The 27,609-nt window shown below is 42.4% G+C and overlaps 1 protein-coding gene across 1 annotated transcript in view; it reads right to left on the minus strand.

Moving 5' to 3' along the window:
- LOC124619470 (ATP-binding cassette subfamily G member 4-like) overlaps positions 1 to 11,769 on the minus strand; it is a 390,958-nt gene extending 379,189 nt beyond the window's left edge. The window contains exon 1 of the mRNA XM_047145871.1: positions 11,522 to 11,769. The gene's annotated coding sequence lies outside the window, so the exon portion shown is untranslated. The remainder of the gene's footprint in view (positions 1 to 11,521) is intronic.
- Positions 11,770 to 27,609: the final 15,840 nt, after the last annotated feature.

Raw genomic sequence — 27,609 nt, forward strand, 5'->3', positions numbered from 1 at the left:
TGTTATGTACTTGTGCCTGATTTCCTTATCCTGAAGTTTCTCCACTCTTATCCTCCTACATATGGACCTGACATGCTGCACTTTCGGCCTCACAATACCAATTTCACTGCAGATTAAATAGTGATCAGTGTCATCAAAGAACCCCCTGAATACACATGTGTCCCTCACAGCCTTCCTGAATTCCTGATCTGTTATTACACTCCTGGAAATTGAAATAAGAACACCGTGAATTCATTGTCCCAGGAAGGGGAAACTTTATTGACACATTCCTGGGGTCAGATACATCACATGATCACACTGACAGAACCACAGGCACATAGACACAGGCAACAGAGCATGCACAATATCGGCACTAGTACAGTGTATATCCACCTTTCGCAGCAATGCAGGCTGCTATTCTCCCATGGAGACGATCGTAGAGATGCTGGATGTAGTCCTGTGGTACGGCTTGCCATGCCATTTCCACCTGGCGCCTCAGTTGGACCAGCGTTCGTGCTGGACGTGCAGACCGCGTGAGACGACGCTTCATCCAGTCCCAAACATGCTCAATGGGGGACAGATCCGGAGATCTTGCTGGCCAGGGTAGTTGACTTACACCTTCTAGAGCACGTTGGGTGGCACGGGATACATGCGGACGTGCATTGTCCTGTTGGAACAGCAAGTTCCCTTGCCGGTCTAGGAATGGTAGAACGATGGGTTCGATGACGGTTTGGATGTACCGTGCACTATTCAGTGTCCCCTCGACGATCACCAGTGGTGTACGGCCAGTGTAGGAGATCGCTCCCCACACCATGATGCCGGGTGTTGGCCCTGTGTGCCTCGGTCGTATGCAGCCCTGATTGTGGCGCTCACCTGCACGGCGCCAAACACGCATACGACCATCATTGGCACCAAGGCAGAAGCGACTCTCATCGCTGAAGACGACACGTCTCCATTCGTCCCTCCATTCACGCCTGTCGCGACACCACTGGAGGCGGGCTGCACGATGTTGGGGCGTGAGCGGAAGACGGCCTAACGGTGTGCGGGACCGTAGCCCAGCTTCATGGAGACGGTTGCGAATGGTCCTCGCCGATACCCCAGGAGCAACAGTGTCCCTAATTTGCTGGGAAGTGGCGGTGCGGTCCCCTACGGCACTTCGTAGGATCCTACGGTCTTGGCGTGCATCCGTGCGTCGCTGCGGTCCGGTCCCAGGTCGACGGGCACGTGCACCTTCCACCGACCACTGGCGACAACATCGATGTACTGTGGAGACCTCACGCCCCACGTGTTGAGCAATTCGGCGGTACGTCCACCCGGCCTCCCGCATGCCCACTATACGCCCTCGCTCAAAGTCCGTCAACTGCACATACGGTTCACGTCCACGCTGTCGCGGCATGCTACCAGTGTTAAAGACTGCGATGGAGCTCCGTATGCCACGGCAAACTGGCTGACACTGACGGCGGCGGTGCACAAATTCTGCGCAGCTAGCGCCATTCGACGGCCAACACCGCGGTTCCTGGTGTGTCCGCTGTGCCGTGCGTGTGATCATTGCTTGTACAGCCCTCTCGCAGTGTCCGGAGCAAGTATGGTGGGTCTGACACACCGGTGTCAATGTGTTCTTTTTTCCATTTCCAGGAGTGTATATAGTCAATGACAGATCTGGTTCCCCTGCCTTCCCAAGTATACCGGCACCATACTGGCACAGAAATCCAAGAGTTGTTTCCCGTTCCTGTTGGTCTTCATATCCTCTCCAAATTTACCCATAACCTTTTCATACCCTTCTGCTCGATTTCCAATCCTGGCATTAAAATCACCCATGAGCAGAACACGGGACGCCACTATCCATCGTATCTTGATCTTTCGCTTCACAATCCGAATATACTGACACAATCCTAATTTTCTTGTTAGACACTGTCAAATCTATCCACATCAGTCGTTCATTTACGTACCTTATTGCAACTACGCTGGATTCCATTTGTTTCCTGATGTAAAGCCCTACGCCCCCTTGTGCTATTCCTGCTTTGACTCATGACAGGTAATCCTTGTATTCTCCCACTTCCTCTTCTTTCTCACCCTTGCCCGAATGTCACTAACAGCTAAAACCTCCAAACCCATCTTACTTGCAGCCTCTGCCAACTCTACCTTCTTCCCAGAGTAGCCCCCATTGATATTAATAGCTCCCCATCTCGTTACCATTCGTTTGCCGAGTCGTATCTTAGGAGTCCCTGGTTTGTCAATTAGAGGTGGGACTCCGTCACCTCCGAAGGTCCGAGGCATTTTGCTCTGATTGTTGCCAGCATCGTATTTAAAGTACCAGGGAAGCAGGTTGCTAGCCTTACTTGTCCCAGGTCCCATTGGGTTTTACCCCTAACGGTTGAGGGACTAACCAGTGGATTTGGTGGTCTTTGCCGTCTGAGCACAAAGGTGACCACGACTCAGAATATGTCCAAGATGCCCAGCCTTATTCCAAAGTAACTGGTATCCTGACTGTCAGGACCACTTACTTGGCCACTCATACGTTGCCCGTGGTTCATGAACTAGGACATGACAACAGGAACCCACACCATGAACCACTTGTTAACCCTTTTAAATTTTTTTATGAGAGGTTTTGGTCCAACATGAACCATCCTCAGATGGTAGCCCGTCCAATTATCAGCAAAATTTACGAGCAGCGTCACTGGATAAAATAGTCCACTATTTTGACCTGTGACGTAGTATTTAAATTTTAGTATTGATTTGCGAAGCAAAATTTACGTCCTACGTCACAGGATAAAGTAGCAGACGTGACTTTGGATGTAAATTTGCTGGTATTCGAGAGGCTACTATTTTAACTGATACAGTAGGTCTGAGTAACTTGAAACGAAACCGGTCATTCCACAAAATTAAAAAAAAGAGACTGTTTTATAACCACTGGTTGCGGATTATCTCCAAGGACATTATATCAGTTTTTGACAAAAAGGTATATCTGATGAAATATAATAGTTTCACTGCAGACGTTGATAAATCGTATATCGTTACACACACAACTGTAAGAACTATGGAAAGTGTTTCAGGAAAAAAAAGAACGGTGTGAAACCGCGAATCCCTAAGCAGCCACTCCCTACTGAAGCTTCATGTTCCATCTAATGAGTGGGTCAAGATAAAAAAATGTACTGATTTGTGTACAGTCTTCAATGAATATTGCAACAAAACGTACGTTATCTTTGAATTTCGTGTGCTGCATCGCTCTAAATGCATCAGAATAACGGGACAGAAGTTAAATGAGTGTACTGGACTCGAATGGGTGAAAGTGTAAAATCAGTTGTTATGGAACGCGGATGCAACACTTAAATTTGTTCTGAGAAAGTGCAATGCCTCTGCAAAATATAATCGCATACAATAAGAGAGTGTGAGCCGTTCTAGACGTAGCTGCGTGTTGTGGGATCCTTACCAGAGAGGACTGTATTTCATTTTATATTATCGCTAAACAGGAGAGAGCGTGTCACGGACATGATAGACGAGTTGTTATGGCAACCATTAAAACGAAGGCATTTTGTTTGCGGCGAAATCTGTTTACAAAATTTTAGTCAGTAACTTTCTTCTCCGAATGAGAAAATATTTTTTTTTACTCCCACCTGCGTAGGGAGAAACGACCATAGTGATAAAGTAAGAGAATTCAGAGCCCTCGCGGAAAGAAGTAAATGTCCATTTTGCCATGTGCTATTAGATCGTGGAACGTTCGAGAAATAGTCTGAAAGCGATCCTATGAACCATCTGTCACGCGCTTAAATGTGAATTTCAGAGTAATGATGCAGATGTATTATAGATTCCTCTCTCATTCGAGAGGGCCAGGCTTCGAATCGCCATCCACCTATGCCTTTGGTGATCCACCTAACTATCTTCTGGTAAACGACGGGGTAATAACTTTGAAAAAGACGCAGCCAATTTCCTACTCCAATCTGAGCGAGTGCCACGTCTCTAACGACCCCAACATCCACCTGACTTTAAACTCTGATCTTCCTTCCTCTGGCGTAGTTGACAGTATATTTTTTCGTACTAGCCTAGTTGACAGTTCCATTTTACGTACAGTATATCGAAGTCTTCATCGATGCTGGGAGCCGTGGTCTTAACTTACATCCACTGTCTGGATTCCAACCCAAACCGTAAAGCTCAAATATTTCTGCTAAATGTTGCAGACAGTATGCGTGTGGTTATTAAAAAAAAGGTTTGAGTATTTCTTCGTTTAGTCTAGGCTTGCAACCGTGCAGAGGTGCAAAAGGAATTTTTGTTTTGGAAATGGAACTTTGGTTTCTTTTCATTGCCATTCGAAAATTCTTGGAGAGAGTACTTAAGTGATACAACGGCCGTGTTCGTTTTACTGAATCTTTCACCTAGGATGATGAAGTCCCATACTCCGTGACGGAGCGTACGGGACGGTGCGGGAGACCAGCAGCGCCATACTAGGCAAGGTCCTAGCGGAGGTGGTTTGCCATTGCCTTCCTCGGACAGTAATGGGCATGAACGATGATGATGAAGACGACACAACAATATCCAGTCATCTCGAGGCAAGGGAAAATCCTAACCCCGCCGGGAATCGAACCCTGGACCCCGTGCTCGGCAGGGGAGAACGCTACCGCAAGACCACGAACTGCGGACTTTTTAACTAGGATTTTTTAATTTTTTTATTTTTTTTTTATTTATTTATTTTTTTGTCATCAGTCTATTGACTGGTTTGATGCGGCCCGCCACGAATTCCTTTCCTGTGCTAACCTCTTCATCTCAGAGTAGCACTTGCAACCTACGTCCTCAATTATTTGCTTGACGTATTCCAATCTCTGTCTTCCTCTACAGTTTTTGCCCTCTACAGCTTCCTCTAGTACCAGGGAAGTCATTCCCTCATGTCTTAGTAGATGTCCTATCATCCTGTCCCTTCTCCTTATCAGTGTTTTCCACATATTCTTTTCCTCTCCGATTCTGCATAGAACCTCCTCATTCCTTACCTTATGAGTCCACCTAATAGTCTACATTTGTCTATAGCACCACATCTCAAATGCTTCGATTCTCTTCTGTTCCGGTTTTCCCACAGTCCATGTTTCACTACCATACAATGCTGTACTCCAGACGTACATCCTCAGAAATGTCTTCCTCAAATTAAGGCCGGTATTTGATATTAGTAGACTTCTCTTGGCCAGAAATGCCTTCTTTGCCACAGCGAATCTGCTTTTGATGTCCTCCTTGCTCCGTCCGTCATTGGTTATTTTACTGCCTAGGTAGCAGAATTCCTTAACTTCATTGACTTCGTGACCATCAATCCTGATGTTAAGTTTCTCGCTGTTCTCATTTCTTCTACTTCTCATTACCTTCGTCTTTCTCCGATTTACTCTCAAACCATACTGTGTACTCATTAGACTGTTCATTCCGTTCAGCAGATCACTGAATTCTTCTTCACTTTCACTCAGGATAGCAAAGTCATCAGTGAATCGTATCATTGATATCCCTTCACCTTGTAATTTAATTCCACTCCTGAACCTTTCTTTTATTTCCATCATTGCTTCCTCGATGTACAGATTGAAGAGTAGGGGCGAAAGGCTACAGCCTTGTCTTACACCCTTCTTAATACGAGCACTTCATTCTTGATCGTCCACTCTTATTATTCCCTCTTGGTTGTCGTACATATTGTATATGACCCGTCTCTCCCTATAGCTTACCCCTACTTTTTTCAGAATCTCGAACAGCTTGCACCATTTTATATTGTCGAACGATTTTTCCAAGTCGACAAATCCTATGAAAGTGCCTTGATTTTTCTTTAGCCTTGCTTCCATTATTAGCCGTAACGTCAGAATTGCCTCTCTCGTCCCTTTACTTTTCCTAAAGCCAAACTGATCGCCACCTATCGCATTCTCAATTTTCTTTTCCATTCTTCTGTATATTATTATTGTAAGCAGCTTCGATGCATGAGCTGTTAAGCTGATTGTACGATAATTCTCGCACTTGTCAGCTCTTGCCGTCTTCGGAATTGTGTGGATGATGCTTTTCCGAAAGTCAGATGGTATGTCGCCAGACTCATATATTCTACACACCAACGTGAATAGTCGTTTTGTTGCCACTTCCCCCAATGATTTTAGAAATTCTGATGGAATGTTGTCTATCCCTTCTGCCTTATTTGACCGTAAGTCCTCCAAAGCTCTTTTAAATTCCGATTCTAGTACTGGATCCCCTATCTCTTCTAAATCGACTCCTGTTTCTTCTTCTATCACATCAGACAAATCTTCACCCTCATAGAGGCTTTCAATGTATTCTTTCCACCTATCTGCTCTCTCCTCTGCATTTAACAGTGGAATTCCCGTTGCACTCTTAATGTTACCACCGTTGCTTTTCATGTCACCAAAGGTTGTTTTGACTTTCCTGTATGCTGAGTCTATCCTTCCGACAATCATATCTTTTTCGATGTCTTCCATTTTTCCTGCAGCCATTTCGTCTTAGCTTCCCTGCACTTCCTATTTATTTCATTCCTCAGCGACTTGTATTTCTGTATTCCTGATTTTCCCGGAACATGTTTCTACTTCCTCCTTTCATCAATCAACTGAAGTATTTCTGCGGTTACCCATGGTTTCTTCGCAGCTACCTTCTTTGTACCTATGTTTTCCTTCCCAGCTTCTGTGATGGCCCTTTTTAGAGATGTCCATTCCTCTTCAACTGTACTGCCTACTGCGCTATTCCTTATTGCTGTATCTATAGCGTTAGAGAACTTCAAACGTATCTCGTCATTCCTTAGTACTTCCGTATCCCACTTCTTTGCGTATTGATTCTTCCTAATGTCTTGAACTTCAGCCTACTCTTCATCACTACTATATTGTGATCTGAGTCTATGTCTGCTCCTGGGTACGCCTTACAATCCAGTATCTGATTTCGGAATCTCTGTCGGACCATGATGTAATCTAATTGAAATCTTCCCGTATCTCCCGGCCTTTTCCAAGTATACCTCCTCCTCTTGTGATTCTTGAACAGGGTATTCGCTATTACTAGCTGAAACTTGTTACAGAACTCAATTAGTCTTTCTCCTCTTTCATTCCTTGTCCCAAGCCCATATTCTCCTGTAACCTTTTCTTGTACTCCTTCCCCTACAACTGCATTCCAGTCGCCCATGACTATTAGATTTTCGGCCCCCTTTACATACTGCATTACCCTTTCAATATCCTCATACACTTTCTCTATCTGTTCATCTTCAGCTTGCGACGTCGGCATGTATACCTGAACTATCGTTGTCGGTGTTGGTCTGCTGTCGATTCTGATTAGAACAACCCGGTCACTGAACTGTTCACAGCAACACACCCTCTGCCCTACCTTCCTATTCATAACGAATCCTACACCTGTTATACCATTTTCTGCTGCTGTTGATATAACCCGATACTCATCTGGTCAGAAATCCTTGTCTTACTTCCACTTCACTTCACTGACCCCTACTATATCTAGATTGAGCCATTGCATTTCCCGTTTCAGATTTTCTAGTTTCCCTACCACATTCAAGCTTCTGACATTCCACGCCCCGACTCGTAGAACGTTATCCTTTCGTTGATTATTCAATCTTTTTCTCATGGTAACTCCCCCCTTGGCAGTCCCCTCCCGGAGATCCGAAGGGGGGACTATTCCGGAATCATTTGCCAATGGAGAGATCATCATGACACTTCTTCAATTACAGGCCGCATGTCCTGTGTATACACGTTATGTGTCTTTAATGCAGTGGTTTCCATTGCCTTCTGCATCCTCATGTCGTTGATCATTGCTGATCAACGGCACCTATACGAAGAAAATATATGCGCCGCTCGGGCTAGCCGTGGCAGCACTAGAAGATGTATATGAAGATGGTACCTGTTCTTTTGGACATGTCCGAAAGAACAGATACCATCTTCGTGTATATATATATATATATATATATATATATATATATATATATATATATATATATATATATATATATATATATATATAAGAGAAGTAATAAAATGAGCTCTGAAATGGAAAGTAAGCGTTTCCGGACACATGTCCACATAACATCTTTTCTTTATTTGTTTGTGAGGAATTTTTCCTGAAAGTTTGGCCGTACCTTTTTGTAACACCCTATATATGTACAGGGTGAGTCACCTAACGTTACCGCTGGACATATTTCGTAAACCACATCAAATACTGACGAACCGATTTCACAGATCGAACGTGAGGAGAGTGGCTAGTGTAATTGGTTAATACAAACCATAAAAAAATGCACGGAAGTATGTTTTTTAACACAAACCTACGTTTTTTAAATGGAACTCCGTTAGTTTTGTTAGCACATCTGAACATATAAACACATACGTAATCAGTGCCGTTTGTTGCGCTGTAAAATGTTAATTACATCCGGAGATATTGTAACCTAAAGTTGACGCTTGAGTACCACTCCTCCGCTGTTCGATCGTGTGTATCGGAGAGCTCCGAATTACGTTGGGATCCAAAGGGAACGGTGATGGACCTTAGGTACAGAAGAGACTGGAACAGCACATTACGTCCACATGCTAACACCTTTTTATGGGTCTTTTTCACACCGCACATGTACATTACCATGAGGGGTGAGGTACACGTACACACGTGGTTTCCGTTTTCAATTACGGAGTGGAATAGAGTGTGTCCCGACATGTCAGGCCAATAGATGTTCAGTGTGGTGGCCATCATTTGCTGCACACAATTGCAATCTCTGGCGTAATGAATGTCGTACACGCCTCAGTACATCTCGTGTAATGTCGCCGCGGGCCGCCACAATACGTTGTTTCATATCCTCTGGGGTTGTAGGCACATCGCGGTACACATTCTCCTTTAACGTACCCCACAGAAAGAAGTCCAGAGGTGTAAGATCAGGAGGGCTCGCCGACCGTGGCCCGTGTTTGTTACAACACAAACTGAACGTCAGAGGTTTCAAGCGTCAACTTTAGGTTACAATATCTCCGGATGTAATTAACATTTTACAATGCAGCAAACGGCACTGATTACGTATTTGTTTATATATTCTGATGTGCTAACAAAACTAACGTGGTTCCATTTCAAAAAACCTAGGTTTGTGTTAATTAAAAAACATGCTTCTGTGCATTTTTGTATGGTTTGTATTAAACAATCACACTAGCCCCTCTCCTCACGTTCGGTCTGTGGAATCGATTCGTCAGTATTTGATGTGGTTTACGAAATATATCCAGCGGTAACGTTAGGTGACTCACCCTGTATATATATATATATATATATATATATATATATATGCGTCAACTTTAGGTTACAATATCTCCGGATGTAATTAACATTTTACAATGCAACAAACGGCACAGATTATGTATTTGTTTATATGTTCAGATGTGCTAACAAAACTAACGGGGTTCCATTAAAAAAATGTAGGTTTGTGTTGAAAAACATACTTCCGTTCATTTTTGTATGGTTTGTATTAACCAATTACACTATCCCCTCTCCTCACGTTCGGTCTGTGGAATCGGTTCGTCAGTATTTGATGTGGTTTACGAAATATATCCAGCGGTAACGTTAGGTGACTCACCCTGTATATATATAAGGCTCACCGGCCATTTGACCATCTTCTTCTGTGCGTACACACAAACAGTGTCCGAACTCTTACGCGAATCGGCAACACGCCGCGAGTAATGAGTTTAATGGGCAAGGGCACTATGTATATAGTGCGGGAAAACGAGTTGAGAATGTGGGTCTCACGGGAGGCGTGCCAGAGATAAATCCCTGCAGTCGCACTATCCTCTGTGTCCTCCGTGGCTGAGATGCCGGCGTGGTAGCTCAGCGTGTTCCGTCAGAGAGTTAGCTGCCCTCTGTAATAAAAAAAAAAACTGTGTGAACGGATCAACGAAGAGGCTGAACGGGTGTCATCGGACGACCACCGCGAACGAATTCAACTATCAAAAAAAAAAAAAAAAAAAAAAAAAAAAAAAAAAAAAAAAAAAAAAAAAAAAAAAAAAGTGTCTGCCATGTAAGCAGGATCTCCCGGGTTCTAGTCCCAATCGGGTCACACATTTTTAACTGCCCCCGTTGACTTACATCAACGCCTGTACGCAGCTAGGGGTATTCATTTCATTGTAAGCACTAGAAGAGCCGCACTACAAGAAGAGCCTTGACTTGTGATCAATATTAATTGCTTCCATAGAAATTGTATATATCGAAGGACATTGATTATTTGCATGTCGCCGTTTGCTTGCGACACATCATTGTAAAACGCCCGAGTTAAGTATTGTCAGTTCAATTTACTGTAATAAACTCCATTAAGAAGATTTGCTTGAATGTTGCCTAGCTATCCGAGAAAACAATTTCCTAGGCAACCTACAGAAGACGACTGGGCAGGATCCCACAAGAAGATATTTAATTTAGATAGACCGGATGGATTTCAGCATTATTGGCGTGATCTGAGAACAGAGCAGCAGGTAGGAAGGAGTAGAAATTTTGGTGGTGGAAGTGTGATCGTTTGTGCAGCCTTCTGCGCTAACGATAAATCACGCACTGCTTGGCGAAACACTACAATGAACTGTCATAACACGTGCATTCAGACGTTAGAGGTAGAATTGATTACAATGCATGAGGACGTAAAGAAAAGAACATAAAGGATCTGCACATGATTCTGCTACAACCAAAAGGTTGTTTGAAGAAAAAGATATCGATGTCCTTCCCGGCCTGCACTTAGCCCGGATATGAATTCCGTGGAAAAACATTTTGGCAGTACTTGCACGACCTGTTCATCACAATGGAAGGCAGTCTGAGGCCGTTACGTGTGCTGAGAAGAGCGATACGAGACGGATAGGCGACAGTTTCACTGCAAGAACTACAAACCCTTACAAAATGGTTGCCAAAGAGAATTTTTAAGTTAATTAGGATGGACAGGGTTTGGACAAAGTACTAACAATGCAATAATACAACAGGAAATTCAGGAAATGCAAACGCCTTAGTTTGTTACTCGTGTTATGAAAGGTACTACGTAATATTATCTTACATGTATCTACTACTTTTAAAATAAATACGATGCAATATGCTGCAGACGTCGTACTATTACTGTCTAATGATCCCTGCCTTTATACTGATTTCCACTAAAGTATATGCATAACTAAGTTTCAACGGAAGCTTCGGAACCCGAGTAATACACGCACTTATCTAGTTTGTTCTACTTCCAAGCAAAACACCTTTATTTTCAACTGTAGAAGCAATGGGCCTTTACTGTATAATGTGGAAATACAGTCCAACCAAGGTAAGTGGTGCCTGGAACGACAAATTTGCATTGAGAAAATACTTATCCGGCAGAATTCCTGATTGGTTGTTCCTTACTCGTTTACTCAGTTTTTGTATAAATGAAGCTAACAGAGATTGTTACAGGTTTTGTATTTAATGTCTGTTTTTTCATTTGTCCTTGGTATGTGGATAATCCAGTTCGTTACCTCGAAGAACACAGAACATTTCTACCCTCGCCATCAGGCACAAACTTCACTTAGTTGAGCCATACGTTTGTCATTCACATCAGCAGGATAAGAAAGAGTGTCGTCAGTACCTGCAATACAATTCCGTTCAAGTGTTGACCATAGGGGGACATATTAGAGGCCTTGTCGAGCAGAGCAGCACTTCGCGTTCTTAGGTCCTCAACAGGAGCACCAGTGTGGTTGTGCAGCCGTGACTGTACAGAGTGCAATCACTTCTGCGGTGCCGAGTGAAACCAGCGCTGCCTTGCGACTCGTCAGGAGCTGGGCGGGTTCCCGCCACTACCGAGCGAAGAAGCCGTTTAGCGTAGACCGGCGGTCTTGGCAGCCGCGATCGAACTGCGTGGGGAGAGGCTCGTGGGCAGCACCGAATTCGCGCATGCGCAGAACGCCAGGCCGTGAAAACCCTACGCGATCTCTGCGCACTCAAATGCATCCAGATAAGTACGAACGACAGTAGCTAGACATCAGACAAACTATAGGCATTTTCATCTTTAAGAAAACTAAACAACTATTTCCACCAGCTTTAACTGAGCATTTAATTCTCAATAGTCTCCATGTACTCACTCAACATCTACTTCTGCGTCTATACTCTGCAAACAGCACTAAGTGCGTAGCTGAGGGTACGTCGCACTGTATCAGCTATTAGGGAATTTTCCCGTTCCATTCACATATAGAGTGCAGAATATATGATTGCTTAAATGCCTCGGTGCGGAATGTAATTAGTGTAATCTCTCGATGTCTCTGGCACTAATACGTTAGGAGTGTCGTAATACAGGGAGTTTGCTTTAATTGGAGACAACTGAATTTCTCGAAAATGACGCATCGTATGAAAGACCAGTTTAAGTGAAACATTAATGTTACTAAAGGGAACATCTGTCTGTGCTTCAATTGGCCATTACCTAAGCACCCACTTCTGGGTAGGCGTGGTGAACTGCTAAGTGCGTGGCTGCATTGCTATGAACCCCACTGCCTCTCGCCTTCGGTCACAGCCTAAGATACATAAGCAGCATTGTCCAATCAGACCTATTGTTAACTCTAGGAACAGCCCCTCATATAGATTAAATTACAAACTGCTAGCTCTTCTGAATACGCATTATACTTTTGAAACCAACTACTCCATTACGAACACGTATGAACTCATTGACAAAATTAAGGATGTGCACATTCCACTGACAGTCAGATTTGCATCGCCTGACATTGTAAATCTCAATACTAACATCCCTAAACAGGACACCAAAAATATAGTCAAGAACAATCTGCTTGAACACAATAAACTGAGTATGGCAGAAAAATCTGAGCTCATTGAGTTACTCACATTGGTGCTGTCATGCAATTACTTCAGTTTTAATAACAAAATTTACAAACAGAATGATGGGATGGCAATGGGTATCAGCCTAGCTGGGAAGTTAGGAGACATTTACATTAACGACTTAGAGCACACATTTTTCAAAACTAACAATCACATCAACAGCAAAATCATCTACTATAAAAGGCATGTAGATGATACAATTATTGTTTTTGATGGCACTAATGAAGAAACTGACACATTAGCTACCAAGCTGAGGAGCATGCACAATAACTTCAAATTCACTGTTGCTCATGAATCCAATAACAGCATCAATTTCTTAGATTTAAAAATTTGCAGCAAAAACCAGAAACATCGCTTTGAAATCTACAGAAAGCAAACAGCCACAGATGTGTGCATCATCAGCTCATCTTGCCATCCAAACCAACATAAGATAGCACACTTCAGGTCCACGCTTAATCGCCTGCATAAAATTCCACTGGAACCAGGTGAACAACATAAAGAAACCAACATCATCAAAGCCATAGATCTAAACAATGGATATAACGCTCACATGATTGATAAATTATCACAAAAAATCCAAAAAACAGCGAACAACAAAGCCCCACACCAGACACCTATGCAGTCAACGCAAAAGAAAGCAGCAGAAAATATGTCTCACATCCTTTTCTAGGGAGCATATCCCATAAAATAAGTAATCTTTTCAAAACCACAAACATAAATATAAGCTTACACACAAACCATTCATAACATAAAGAATAACAATCACCCATACAAAAAATCAGGTATATATAAACTCAGACGCTAAAATTGCCCCTCCTTCTATATTGGACAGACTGGAAGAAACTTTGTGATACGATTCAAAGAACGTTTAGATGCCATACGTTTGAATAATCCTTCAAAATCTACATTTTCAGTCACACAGTTCTCAGTAAATATAAAGTAAAAAACATTGAAAACCATATCCAAATATTGCATCATTCTGAGAAAGGTAGCCTAATGAATCTGCTTGAAGAGATAGAAATATATACACTTAAAAGCAAATCACCACATCATATTCTCAATGAACAGGCAGAGCTAGCCAATGCAACCTTTCTACAAAATTTCACTCATCTATTATCCAGTTTAAAACATAAATAAACACTACTCCTTTTAACAACAACATGCAACCGATAATCCAAACGAAGTATTACATCACAATATGGCTGCCTGCTCAGTCACACATTACTGCAACTTTAAAATTTTTTAAAAAAAAAAGGAGGTGTGCCACACTACATTAATATAATTCCTACTGTCACATTATTCATGTATCTCATGTATATGTTGTTGCCTGTTTATGGCATTGTATTTACACAATACCATATAAGTAGCATTCATACAAACAGGCCACCACGTTTTCCCAATTTATTTGTAATTAATGCTCACTGAATATGGTGTGCTCACAATGTAACGCTTATTCTTTGTAATATAAATACTCGTAATGTTGCCTTGATAATCTGGAAAAAAATATTTCACTGTCAAATTAAAGCAATGTATATATTGTAATACAAAAAAATTTACTGTCAAATTAAAGCAATGTATATATTGTAATACGAGAACTTCTTTGGCACTGCGTTACACCAAAATATGGCCAACTGCTTAGTCACACTTTATTGCAACTATATTTGATTCAAAATTTCAGTGCACCATATGATGTTAAGATAATTGTTACTGCCATATTATTCATTTTATCTCACCTCTGTGTTGCTCACTGTATATAGCACAGTATTTACATAATACCATGTGTGTAGCATTCACACAAGCTGGTTACTACATCTGCCAACTTCATCTGTAATAGTATATGCTCATAATGTAAGGTTTATCTCTGTGTTTTAATTTTCATTATGTTATGTCTATTCTTTAAAAACAGTCACACCGTGAAATCAAAGCAATCTGTATATTGTAATATCTCTGACAGAGAACATCTCTGGCACTGTTGTATTTGTAAAACTGCAATCTTTGTCGCAGCTTCACATGTGGCAAATACTGTTTGGTGTGTGTGTGTGTGTGTGTGTGTGTGTGTGTGTGTGTGTGTGTGTGTGTGTGTGTGTGTGTGTGTGCACAATATGGTGACGTGAAAATCATATAAGTGCTGCATATATTTTAAAATATTTCAAAAATACAATCCTGCGACTTCGCAACAAAATTGCGCGGAATTTTCGATGAAAGTACCATAACCACTTAACCTCACATATTTGTTTACTCTGCATTTCATCATTTGGAGGTTAGTTATGTTCACATAGAGCGCTTCTAAAATTGTTTTCTATCGTAGGGCACCAACACACCAAGAATATTTTGCCACAATGGAAGAATAAAAATCGAAAACCGACTATTGTGTAAAGTGCATCTTGTAAATCTCGTGAATAGCCATCTGATGATGAACTTGTCATTTCGAAACCGGTTACGGCGCTATTTACTTATATAAATAGCAGTATTAATAGTGGCTTTTTGCTGTCTTCTTCTTTGTAAGAGTCAACCTACATTAGTAGGTTAGGCGTTTCAGTGTCTGCTTAGAAACTAAGTTTAGCGTGATCCAGGTACAACGACTTGGATGCGATAGTTATCTGTTCCCATCAGGATGGCTGCTACCGTTGAGTCCCCTTGAGAGTATCGGAGGTTGGAAGGAAGCACACGCCGAAATCAGTCACCCTGAGAGCGGCCACTGAAATCAAGCACAGTAACTTGTTTGTCAGAAATTTCAATCTCTAGCCATATTATCTCAACTGTAAAATCAGATTTGTAACACTCAACGTCTGAATATCACTATCAACCGTTAGAACACGATGGTTTACATTTCCGTTGTAAATAAAATGTAGAATCAAATGCGTCAGTTCTTAGTTGCATAGAGTGGCAAACTTGTTGAGCTTTGTCGATTTCAGCGCCTTCTGCCACGAATGAGTAAACCGTAAGAATCCGAATATGCAATAAAGATAAGGGCTTCCTATTAGAAAACACGGAGTTAGCCCCACACACGTAAGGTGCGTTGTTAGGAGATGGCCAGTTAAAGCACAGACATATGTCCTCTTTACTAATATTGACTTTTCACCCAGAACATTTTTTTCGTACGATGCATCGTTTCGAAATATTTAGTTATCTCACGATAAAACAAACATCTTTTATATTTATAGATTCACCACCTAAAGTTGATTCTACAAACTTTCTGAGTAGATTTTCGGAGACTAGTTCACGCCTCTCCTCAGGATTCTAACAGTTCAGTTCTGACAGCATATTCATGACACTCTCCCAGTGGTCGAACAGACCTTGACCATTCGTGCTGTCCTACTTCTTATCTTTTCAATATCCCGTGTTAGCCCTATTTTGATACAGGTACCACACGCTCCAGCAGTATCCTGGAATGGGTTGCACCACTATTTTGTATGCTGTCTCCTTTGCACACTGGCAGAACTTACCTAGTGTTCTGCCAATGAACCGCAGTCTGCCATCTGCTTTACCTTTGAGACTCTGACACGATCGATCCATTTTGTGGTACACTAATAATTTTTCGTGCTTTCGTGTCTCCTTGGTCTTCATTTTATTGTTAGAGAACTTGACATTTTTTTCCTACAGTTGTTCTCTCATGAGAGAAGCGAATAATCTGAAAAAAAAATCTTAAATCGCTTTTAGAAAACCTAGAAAGATGTACACTAAGCATAAGTAAGAACATAAACAGATAAATAAGTTTATTATTGATAACTGTTTCAACAGTGGAAAAGTCGGCTCTATTGACAGAGAAAAATGTAGTTTTTGCATTATTTGCAATTAGACAGCTAAAAGTATCGATACTCCTCTCCCCTATGTCTCTAGAGTTCGTAATGCAAGCAGCTTAGGGTTGTAGGACGAAGCAAGTTAGTTGAAGGGAAAAAGGTTATGGAGTGATCACTTTTATCAGTGCTTGCAATAAAATACGCTGAAATTTGGTAATTACATCTGCTTAGAATCAAGCAAGAGCAAGAAACAATCGTTAGTGTCAGTTTTTTGTTTGCTTACTCGGGGTGCGGCGTAAATAACGTGTAAGGATGATATTTATTGCAGAAAGCAATACGTAATCAATGATAATTTGTCGTTGATTACGTATTGTCTCTTCAACATCGCTAGTATTATGGATTCAAACAGCGGAATTAGTTCCGAAATAGACTGTAAATCTACTGGAAAGTGACTTTAAAAGTGTTCAGCGACTGTTTAGTTAACATCAGTAAAGATCTAGCGTTCCAGAAAATTTCACCAAATTACACAAAGCGTTAACGTTTAATAAAAGGTATCATCTATTGAAATGTGAACAAACAGCCTCATTAACACGACCGCTGCAAGAAATTTGTCACATTGTGTTTATTCATACAGTATATCAGTTTGCCTTTAAATTGCGGCTAATGTCTATGCCCAGTGCTAGTGCTGATGTAGCAATTTTATTACAAAGTACGACCACAGGTATTGGGAAGAGAAATACCAACGATATTTACGAGCGAACCGACGTCATATGCAGAAGGTAAGTGGAATGAAACACCGGTCGTGACATCTTTATCGTGATGTTTACCTTAATAAACAGTGTGCCTGTAGTCAGGAAACAAGACACAAAGGACATCATAAAAATTTACTACGTACTGAATACTAAATATTGCTTGATCTACTTGCATATACACAAGATAGTTCTTTTAACTTGGAAAAATTAAATAGCTCGAAAATACGAAACGTACGGAAAAAAATGTTCTAGATGAAAACTTAATATTTTCAAAGGGGACATCTGTCTGTCCTAAAACTAGGCACCTCCTATCACCCCTTCCCCACGGGAGAGGGAGGGGGGAGGGGTGTTCAACAACTTTTTATTTTCAAATATGACCACCCAAATTTTCGGATTCTGCACCAAAAAAATGCTTTGGATTTAACCGAAATATTTTTGACATTCGTGATACGTGGCACTGTAACTTAAAAATTAATTTTTCCAGTTTTTGCAAATAAGAACCGATTCATTTTATTCTACGTTACATTTGCAATAAAAATGCAAACTTTTCTGCTCTAAACAAACTCTTTCGGGGTTGACGCCTGTGAGCCCCAGATGATTGCGATGGTTGATTTTAGTGAGTCCCTTCGAATTTCACCAACAGCGTGTGTTCTTCCGCCCACTCTCCGTAATTCTCATGCCGGCCACTATGCGACTTCCGGCGGATTACAACGCACAACCATTGTAAGGAAAACCGTTTATAATAATGGGCACCACTCCTCTCGGGAACTTGAAAGCACATTTCAAGTAATGGTTGTTTTATCTTCAGAAGAGCAAATCGAGGTTATGTCAATTTATGGCGAGCCTGCAAGAAACTGGAAGCTGCTGTTGTTCTTTATGCCGAACGTTTTGCTGATAGGCCAGGATCGGGTACTACTATTTACCTTGCTGTAAAAGATATACTACCCAAGAAAAACTCGTAGAAGAACTGTTAGGGGGAACAGCAACAATGAAATTGCAGTATTAGCTGCAATGGCTCATACAACACATGCGAGCACCCGAGAAACATCTCACCAGTCAGAAAGCGTTGACATTGGCGTTTGGGCTGTCACAGAAGGTAGCTAACAGCATCCCTACCATATCTCCGTGTATCAAGAACTTCATGGGAATGATTTTCAGAATCAAATGTGGTTGTGCGACCTGTAATTCTTTTGCCAAATAATGTTCTCCAGCGAGTCAACTCTTAGGAATCATAGTTATGTTAACCATCATAACAAGTATTATTGGATCGTGGAAAACGTGCACCGGGCATGTGAAGTTGATCATCAGCGTCCTAGGTCTGTTCACATTTGTTGCGGTGTCATAGGTGACAAACTAATTGTGCACTTATTTTTGGAAGGCACATTGAACATAGGAAGAAATTGTAAATTATTGCAAGATGTACCCCTCGCAGTGCAACAGAACATATGGTTTTAACATTATGGTTGTCAGACACAGCACTTCGGCAACAGCTCAAGAAGCATTAAATCACAGCGATATGACCTAATAAAATTTTCTTTAGCGTCTAGACACATCAAGAGGTTATACAGGGTGAGTCGCGATTTCAATGTTCACTGGATCGGTAGAGGTCGTACAGTATATTGACCTGCCTGATCACTCGACCTTAGGTCGCCGGATTTTTTCTTGTGGGGTTATCTTAAAGAAAAAGAGAGTGAAGAAGTACTGACTGCTCTACAGAACATGACAGAATGTATCACAAATGCCTACGCAAACATTACAGCAGATGCTTTCATGTTGTGTACGTTAATTCCATGCACGGATTAATAAAAGTATCGAAATGAAGGGGAGTCATTTTGAACATTTGTTATGAATTATAACAACGGTGAGAGGCAATCAGACTCACCGAAATCAAGCATCTCGAAGATGAAGGCAAAGGGATTCTGGAATGAGGCACCCCGATGTGAAAGAAAATTACTACATCTGTGTCGTTGTTCCTGGCACATACTAAGTGTAGTTTATCAACGAGACATCGAAATACCCAAAGTAAAAGTTCTGCTATACAATAAAATATGCAAAACTAAACTAATTTATAACAAAAATATCATTTACTATGAATAAAAAAGATTAAATTTTTATCGCAAATGTAATGTAGAATCAAATAAGTGCGTTCTCATTTGTGAAAAACGGAAAAGTTGAATTTTGGCGATTATTGTGCTATCTTCTACGAATGGCAAAAAGTGTTTACTGTAAACGCTAGTTTGGTGGTTGATTTGGGGAGTGGACCAGATAGCGACGTCACTGGTCCCATCGGCTTAGGGAAGGATGGGGAAGGAAATCGGGAGTGCCCCTTGAAAGGAACCATCCCGGCATTTGCCTGAAGTGATGTGGGAAAATCATGGGAAACCTAAATCAGGATGGTCGGAGGCGGGTTTGAACCGTCGTCCTCCCGAATTCGAGTACTGTGTGTTAACCACTGCGCCACTTCGCTCGGTAAACCAAAGGTATTTTTGTTTGGTGTAGTTTTAGCAACATACACCTACGTTCTTAGGATTACGCACCTCATCCCGCACAAAGAGAACGCTTAGTGAATCACTTTGTTGCCTGTCTGTCTGTCAAAATGTTAAGACTCTTTCTCAGGAGCTGGTAGAAATTTGTGTCACATACTAAGGTCTACTGTCTCGTGGTGGTGTAAAATATTTAAGCTTCCAAGTCAACGCAATTAAAATAATTGGTCATTTTCTGATACTCGCAAACCCACTCACCAATACCTGTGAAGTACTGTCCATTGACCTAGAACAATGAAATTTGACAAAACCAATTCACTGTACAAGTTAAACATGAAATTCAAATATTTTTAATTTTTAATTATATCACATAAAACAATATTTCTTCCCGATACAAATTTGAATTGCTCTCATAATCCATCAAACATCTTAGGAATTACGATAGCTATTTTGATCTTATTTTCAGTAATAGGTAGGGTGATTCACGACGATGGTTTGCGTGTATAATTTACAAATATTTCGTGCTAGTTGGCTGAGCAACAATGTTAAAACGATGTCTTTGCCTTCTAGCGGTGATAGGCACTCCACTACCACACCACGCCGGCGCTAGCATCACAGTTCCTGAACGAACTGTTCATTGTGCATGCAAACACTCCCTGACGGTCTGTGCCTACAACATCGCTCAACTATTAGGGAAGAATCGAATCCAACCAATAAACGCTTTGGGTTGTGGCTATTATTGGAGAAACTGGTCAATCTTGCTACTGACATTGGTAACATAAATTATGTCGAAAACGGTACGCTCCTTAACAAGAACAATTTAAATGTATTTAAACAAACCAGAGAACCGCTTCGTGATAATACTAAGGTATTTAAAATCTGTGATCAGATGGACTATCAAGAGCAATTAGGTAAGGAAAGGTCTTTAGTATTAAATAAGAAGACATGTATTATTTAACAGTGATCTACTAAGCAAATTTGCCTAACTCATCTCTGTGAAACACATCGACAAGTTGAATCTAACATTTCTGCAACAAGCAAGAGGAATAATGGAAAAAATCGGTAAGGAAGCACTGGAAACCATTTTCGAGGAAATGTAAAAATCCTGTGAATATAAAGTGGAATTGGCTGACGCTAAAATAGATGTTCTGATTGAGCAACTACCAGGGATATTGCTGTAGCTATGTGTAGACGACTATTACCTTGCGGTCCTAGATATAACACTGGATTTCGATACCATAACAAAATTTGAATGTGTGAATACCAGTTACACTGCCGAAAGGAAAAAGTGCACACTTTTAGAATTTTACAATTCACTCTAGATTTGTTGTTGCAACAGTGCATATGGAGCACATGAAATGATTACATTTACAGATCAGTGGCACAAAATTTCTGAGGTACCAAGTACCGAGTCATGCTGATACTCCGATGCTAGTATGTGGTGTGCCATTCATGGGCGGCAGTGCAGGCGTTGACTCTGGGATCCACTCGATCGTACGGATGGAATGTCCTGGGAAACGTTGTGCCACGTGTGCTAGACCTATTCGCGTAGTACTGTAAGAGTTGTTGGCTGATGAGTCACACGAGTCACTTCTCGTCCCATTGTATCCCACATGTGCTCGATTGCTCGATTGGAGACAAGTACGAAGATCGTACTGGTCAGGCAATTTGCCGCACGTCTTGGAGAGCACGTTAAGTTTCATGGACATTGTGTGGGTGGGCATTATCCTGTTGGAACAACACATCACATCCTACTGCAAGAACGGCAAGAGAATGGGTCTAACATTCTGCACGTACCGAGTGATGGTTAGCATCCCCTCCAGAAACACCAAAGATGAAATAGAATTATCCCAGACTATAAGGCCTGAGATGGGACTAGTGTTTCTTGGTCGTACTTTACAAGACAGAGCTCACCAAGCCTACATCGTACGTGCAAGCGACCGTCACTTGCATGCAGACGGAATCTGCTTTCATCGCTGAAGGCCACTGTATGTCATTGCCTACTCCATCTTCTGACGGCATCAGTCGACCCGTACATGTCCATACTGCGTCGCGAGGGGAAGACGGGCTAGAAGTATGTGTGTGTGTATGCCAGTCGTCCCGCTGCTAATAACTGGTTGACACTTCTGTGCTCACAAGCTCTCTTTTCTGTGCTGTGTACGATCGGCCACTGCTGCCCTTGCAATACGACGATCCTGGCGGGCGTCTGCGCTGCGTGTTTGTCCAGAACCTCGTCTACGGGTGTGAGAATGTTTACTGATACCAGCATCGTTGCACAAATGACGCAGCGCGACGAACTTGTATGGCAATTCTCCGAAAGGACTATCATCTCCGCGCCAAGGTTGCTTGCTTGCTTCACACGCTTGCACCACATTGAGCCTTCTGGCTGTGATAATTCCCTATTAAAAGGCAGACACAGCTGACACTCTGGCAGCTATGCCACTACTCTGTCTGTTGGCGGATTACGTTGAAACCATTGTCAGTACGTCTATTGCCTCCCAGTCGGCATATGCCATCATCGGATCGAAATCGACGTCGTCTTTCCCGGTTTACTATTTTCTTCCGGCAGTGTATCAAACCACAGCTTCAGTGTACAAGGAGAGCACAAGGAGACCACCAGGGAAACAGCAATTTGATTCTGGACAACAATAAGACAGATGAATAGATTTTTTAATGTGGATGAGCTCCAATTGCAGAATAAAGATATACACTGAAGAGCTAAAGAAACTGATACACCAGCCTAATATCGTGCAGGGCCCCGCGAGCACGCAAGAGTGCCCCAACACGACATGGCATGGACTCGACTAATGTCTGAAGTGGTGCTGGATAGAATTACCAGCACGAATCCTGCAGGCCAGTCCATAAATCCGTAAGAGTACGACGGGTTGGAGATCTCTTCTGAACAGCACGATCATGTCTGGGGAGTTTGGTGGCCAGCGGAAGTGTTTAAACTCAGAAGAGTGTTCCTGGAGCCACTCTGCAGCAGTTCTGGACATGTGAGGTGTCGCATTGTCCTCCTGGAGTTGCCCAAGTTAGTGGGAATCAACAATGGACATGAAGGGATGCAGGTTATCAGACAGGATGCTTACTTTCGTCAAGAGTCGCATCTAGACGTATCAGGGGTCCCATATCATTCCAGTTGTACATACCCCACACCATTACAGGGCCTCCACCAGCTGACATGCAGAGTCGATGGACTCATGTTGTTGTCTCCATATCCGTACACGTCCATCCGCTCGATACAATTTGAAACAAACTCGACCGACCAGGTAACATGTTTCCAGTCATCAATGTCTTGTAAGGTACGAAATTATAGCCACCTTACAACCTGCTTACATATCTCTGTGTTCGAATACCCACGCCTATAGCAGTTTCTTTGGCACTTCACTGTATAATAAATTTATATGTCAAGTCACAAGCCGTAATAGAACATCTTACTGATATTATCGATTTTATGAGGTACTCTAATAAGCATATACTTGTAACTTTTAAGCCTGTCTTGCCTAAAGAACATGGTCTTATCAGATTTGAAGCTACAGAATCAATGGTGTGTTCGACCCTGTGGCAGACGTCTAAGTCTGTTAAATGTCACCATACAGTATTATAATTGGTCACACCTCGGGTCAGGGGGGTCAGCTGGCATTAAGGTAGGACAAGTGATGCGGTGACGTCACAAGGCGTCAGCGAAATAGCAGTAACTGTAATAACATTTTATTTGCATAATTGCTACAATGAATATTGTCTTCTTCCGTGTGCAGGAAATTGGCCGGGATTCTTGCTCAAGCATCAGAAAGGAATGCTACGCACAGCGCTCCAGCATCTTGCGTAGTTTCCAGCAGATCAGGCACACTTCCTGACAGCGAGGAAGAGTGGAGTGAAATAGAGGGGACCAGCGAAGCGGCCTGCAGACGCGCCTCTGTGGATACGAAGGGCCTCAGCACTTTTGAAGAGCATTGTGCACCACTGCAACTTCCAGTTGTGAAGGCAGAAGCCATGGGCTCTCTCAGCACACAGTGTGTTTACAGCCAGGAAGGCAGTACACGTACAGCCTAGGAGACGGCCATCAGGCACCCACCCAGATGGTGGAAGGTGGCGGCCTGCAGTCAGTTTGGCTCTTGAGCAGAGGAAGATCCAGTAGGTTCGCATCTTTTATCAGTCACGACCGTGACTCATCAGCAGCGGCAACGTGAAGCGATGAAGTCCACCCACAGCTGGCAGGCAGAAAGCAGCACATCACAGTTCGCCAGCAGAGGTAGCGTGTAACTGGCCGGACATCATATCACTGTAGCGCGTTAGGTGGCCATTTGCCCTAGTTTAACGAGAGGTATCGGAGGTCCTGTCCACAATGTGGTGTCTCATAACGAACGGTTTACCATGCCTCTGAGTATCTCATCAGTATTAGAACACCTTGGAGCAGTGGGGCTCGGATGTTGCAAGTGCACAGCCGGCCGGTGTGGCTGAGCGGTTCTAGGCGCTTCAGTCTGGAACCGCGCGACCGCTACGGTCGCAGGTTCGAATCCTGCCTCGGGCATGGATGTGAGTGAAGTCCTTAGATTATTTAGGCTAAAGTAGTTCTAAGTTCTAGGTGACTGATGACCTCAGATGTTACGTCCCATAGTGCTCAGAGCCATTTGAACCATTTTTTGCAAGGCGACAAAGGCTGGAATTTGCACGTCAGTACTCCAAGTCGAGGTCAACTGAGTGATGACAGGCGGCCTTTTCTGATGAATCAAATCTTATGCTTCGTCTGACAGATGCCCGTTGGTGTGTACTGCATGAAACTCTGAAACCAAACAAGGATCGCGCTTTATGGTCAGAGGAATGTTTTGGTGGCATTCCTTAGGTGATCTCGTCATTCTGGAAGACACAGTGGATCCACAAAAGCGTGAATCTGTCCTCGGGGAGCATGTTCACTGCCACATGCAGTTTTTTTTAATCTTCACGATGGCACCTAGTAGCAGCACAACTTGTTACACGGTATACAGTGAACACCCGTGGTTCGAAGAGCAGCAGAATGAATTCGCTGTAGTCCACTGGCCACCAAACTCCCTGGATTTAGAACAAGTCGAGGGAATCTGTGGGACTACTTCTATTAGGCTATTCGAGCAATGGATCCCCAACTGAAAATACTAGCGCAGCTGTCCACGGCACTGAAGTCGACATGGCTGGTATCTTCCAAATGCTTATTGATTATATTCCTGCATGTCTCCGGTTGCAAAAGGTGGTTATTCAGGCTCTCGACAATTAGTCACATTATTGTGATTGGACAGTGTAGGTAATTCATCGAACCTGGGACTCGAGAATTTCGATGACTTTTGCATTTTTTAATATCGATACTGGCAAGATATTAGTTTCGATAATTCCAAGGCTTTCAAGAATGTTTTAATTTTAAGTTTACTTTTTTTGTAATTTCTCTTTTGTCATTGTAATTCTTAATTTATTTTATTAATTTTGGAGTTCTAATACCATGCTATGCTAATTAGCAATAGCAAATATGTTGATTTCATCTGCTCTCGTCCTCTTTACGGTTAAGATTTGACGGAAGTCTCCAGGGAAGACAACTGTGCAGCTAGCATTGTTGTTACACAAATGTCGTAAAGTGTTACACAAATTACAATGAAATGAACACCCTTAGCTGCTTTCAGGCGTTGACGTACGTCAACGGGGACAGATGAAATTGTGTGCCCTCCTGCGGGACAGTACGTTGAGAATGTGGGTTTCGCGGGAGGCGTGCCAGAGGTAGCGCTATCCTCTGTGTCCTCGGTCGCTCAGATGGATAGTTCGTCCGCCATATAAGCAGGAGATACCGGGTTCGAGTCCCGATCTGGGCACACATTTTCATCTGTCTCCGTTGACGTATGTCAACGCCTCTCAGCAGCTAAGGGTGTTCATTTCATTGTAATTTCATTCTAATGATTTGCATGGTCACCGATCAGTAAATGTTACACAAATGTCGTAAAGTTCTGTGAAACTGTTCAATGAGTATTTTACTGGATATCGGAACCGCATCCCAAACAATGCTAGTGCAATCCTGCTCACTTACGAGTATTACTTTGCTTTGAAACATTATAGTTGTTGTATGTGTCGCACGCGTAGACTGTCATGAAGTGCTTGTATGTACAATGAACAGTTCGTCCAGGAGCTGTGATGCTAGCGTCGGCATGCTACAGTAGCAGGGCGGCCGTAGGCATGTCATTGCTGGATGGCAAAGGTGTCGTTTTCATAGTGGCAACGGAATTCACTTCATTCTTGCTCAACTAAGTGTCGCGAAATATTTGTAAACCATTTCCAGAAACCTTCCTCGTGAATCGCCCTATCTATTACTGAAAATGTAATCAAAACATGAATGCAATGTGAGTGTGCAATGCAAAAGAAATTGCTTTGTCTGATACAATTAGAAGTGAACAATATTCCGATTTCTTCTTTTGCTTCTCTGCCTCGTGATGACTGGGTGTTGTGTAATGTCCTTAGGTTAGTTAGGTTTAAGTACTTCTAAGTTCTAGGGGACTGATGACCATAGATGTTAAGTCCCATAGTGCTCAGAGCCATTTGAACCATTTTCTTCTTGTACTGTGAAACCTTACTTCTGTATCATTGGGAAGTACTCTAGAGGTATTGATGAGTCAGTTCACGAGTATCAAAAAATGTTCGTCTCTTTTGACTGCATTGACGTAAAAGATAAATATTTTACACCGCTAAGGGACAGGAGATTTTGTACGTGAGGTAAATATCAGCTTGATATCTCTATACGTTCCTGAGAAGGGCACTTAATGATTAGACGGACGGACAGGTGGACAGTCAGACTGACAACAAAGTGATGCTAAAAGGGACACATATTTATCGATTAAGGGAAGAAACCCAAAAAACGGTGTTGGGTGTTGCTAAACTACACCAAACAAAAGCAAACACTGAATTGTTTTTTATGTGTAAATGTAAATGCAAAATTTAATAAAATTTTTGTACGAGAATATTTGTTTTCTTATTTGTTACTTTCCGAAAAATTCTTGAAAGTGTTCTATTTATGATGACCTACATGTGTCTTTTGGGTGTAAAGCAGTTGGCAGATCTTGAAAAGTAGTTGCAAACTGGTATGTCTTATCTATATGAACAATTAGAGAGAGGAATGTGTTAATACTTGATTCGGCTGTGGGTCTCAGTTTTCTCTTCTGCAGGTGGCAGATTCCTGATGATGCTTCATGACGACTATCGACCTTTCTCTGTGGTGTACAGAGTATGAGTGCCGAGTCCATCCGATTGCTAGCAAGCTGGACCACTGCAGGTGAGTGGTGAATTTAGATGGTGCAGTACAGTACTGGACTGGGGGAGGGGGAAGTAGTTGATGGATCTATACAGCACTCTGACTTTCCAACATCTTGGTAACTATGTGACCTTCCGCCATCTTAGATCATCTGTTTCATTGTAGCATCCTGCTTGGAAATAAATTATATCGAGAAAGTTAATAAAATGAGTAATAGATTTGATCCTAAATACTACATACACGCCCAAGTGTCCTAGAGTGATGGGGGAGAGGAAGAGGGAAGCGAAGGTATACAGGGACGAGGTAGGCGGGAAGAATGGAGTGGGGATCTTGAAAGTGACAGGTTGGGGGTGGAGTGACAAATCCTCGCACTCTGACAACCTCAACCACCATACCCAGCTCATGGATACAATCCATTATGAGCGGATAAGGCTGTCCGCAAAGATCTACGGGTTCAGGCCCATAGGCAGCCGTTGAGTTGGCATTGCTTTAATATTGAAGTTACTATTACCTATTTTGTAGGTCGGCTGGCGGTTGTAATTGTTTGCTAAAACTGCCGGCAATTGGTAGTCCTACTCGTTACTTACTTACAGTCATAGGGATTTTGTTTACGAATA

This window comes from Schistocerca americana, chromosome 6 (assembly GCF_021461395.2).
Source record: "Schistocerca americana isolate TAMUIC-IGC-003095 chromosome 6, iqSchAmer2.1, whole genome shotgun sequence".
In the NCBI taxonomy this organism is placed as follows: domain Eukaryota; kingdom Metazoa; phylum Arthropoda; class Insecta; order Orthoptera; family Acrididae; genus Schistocerca; species Schistocerca americana.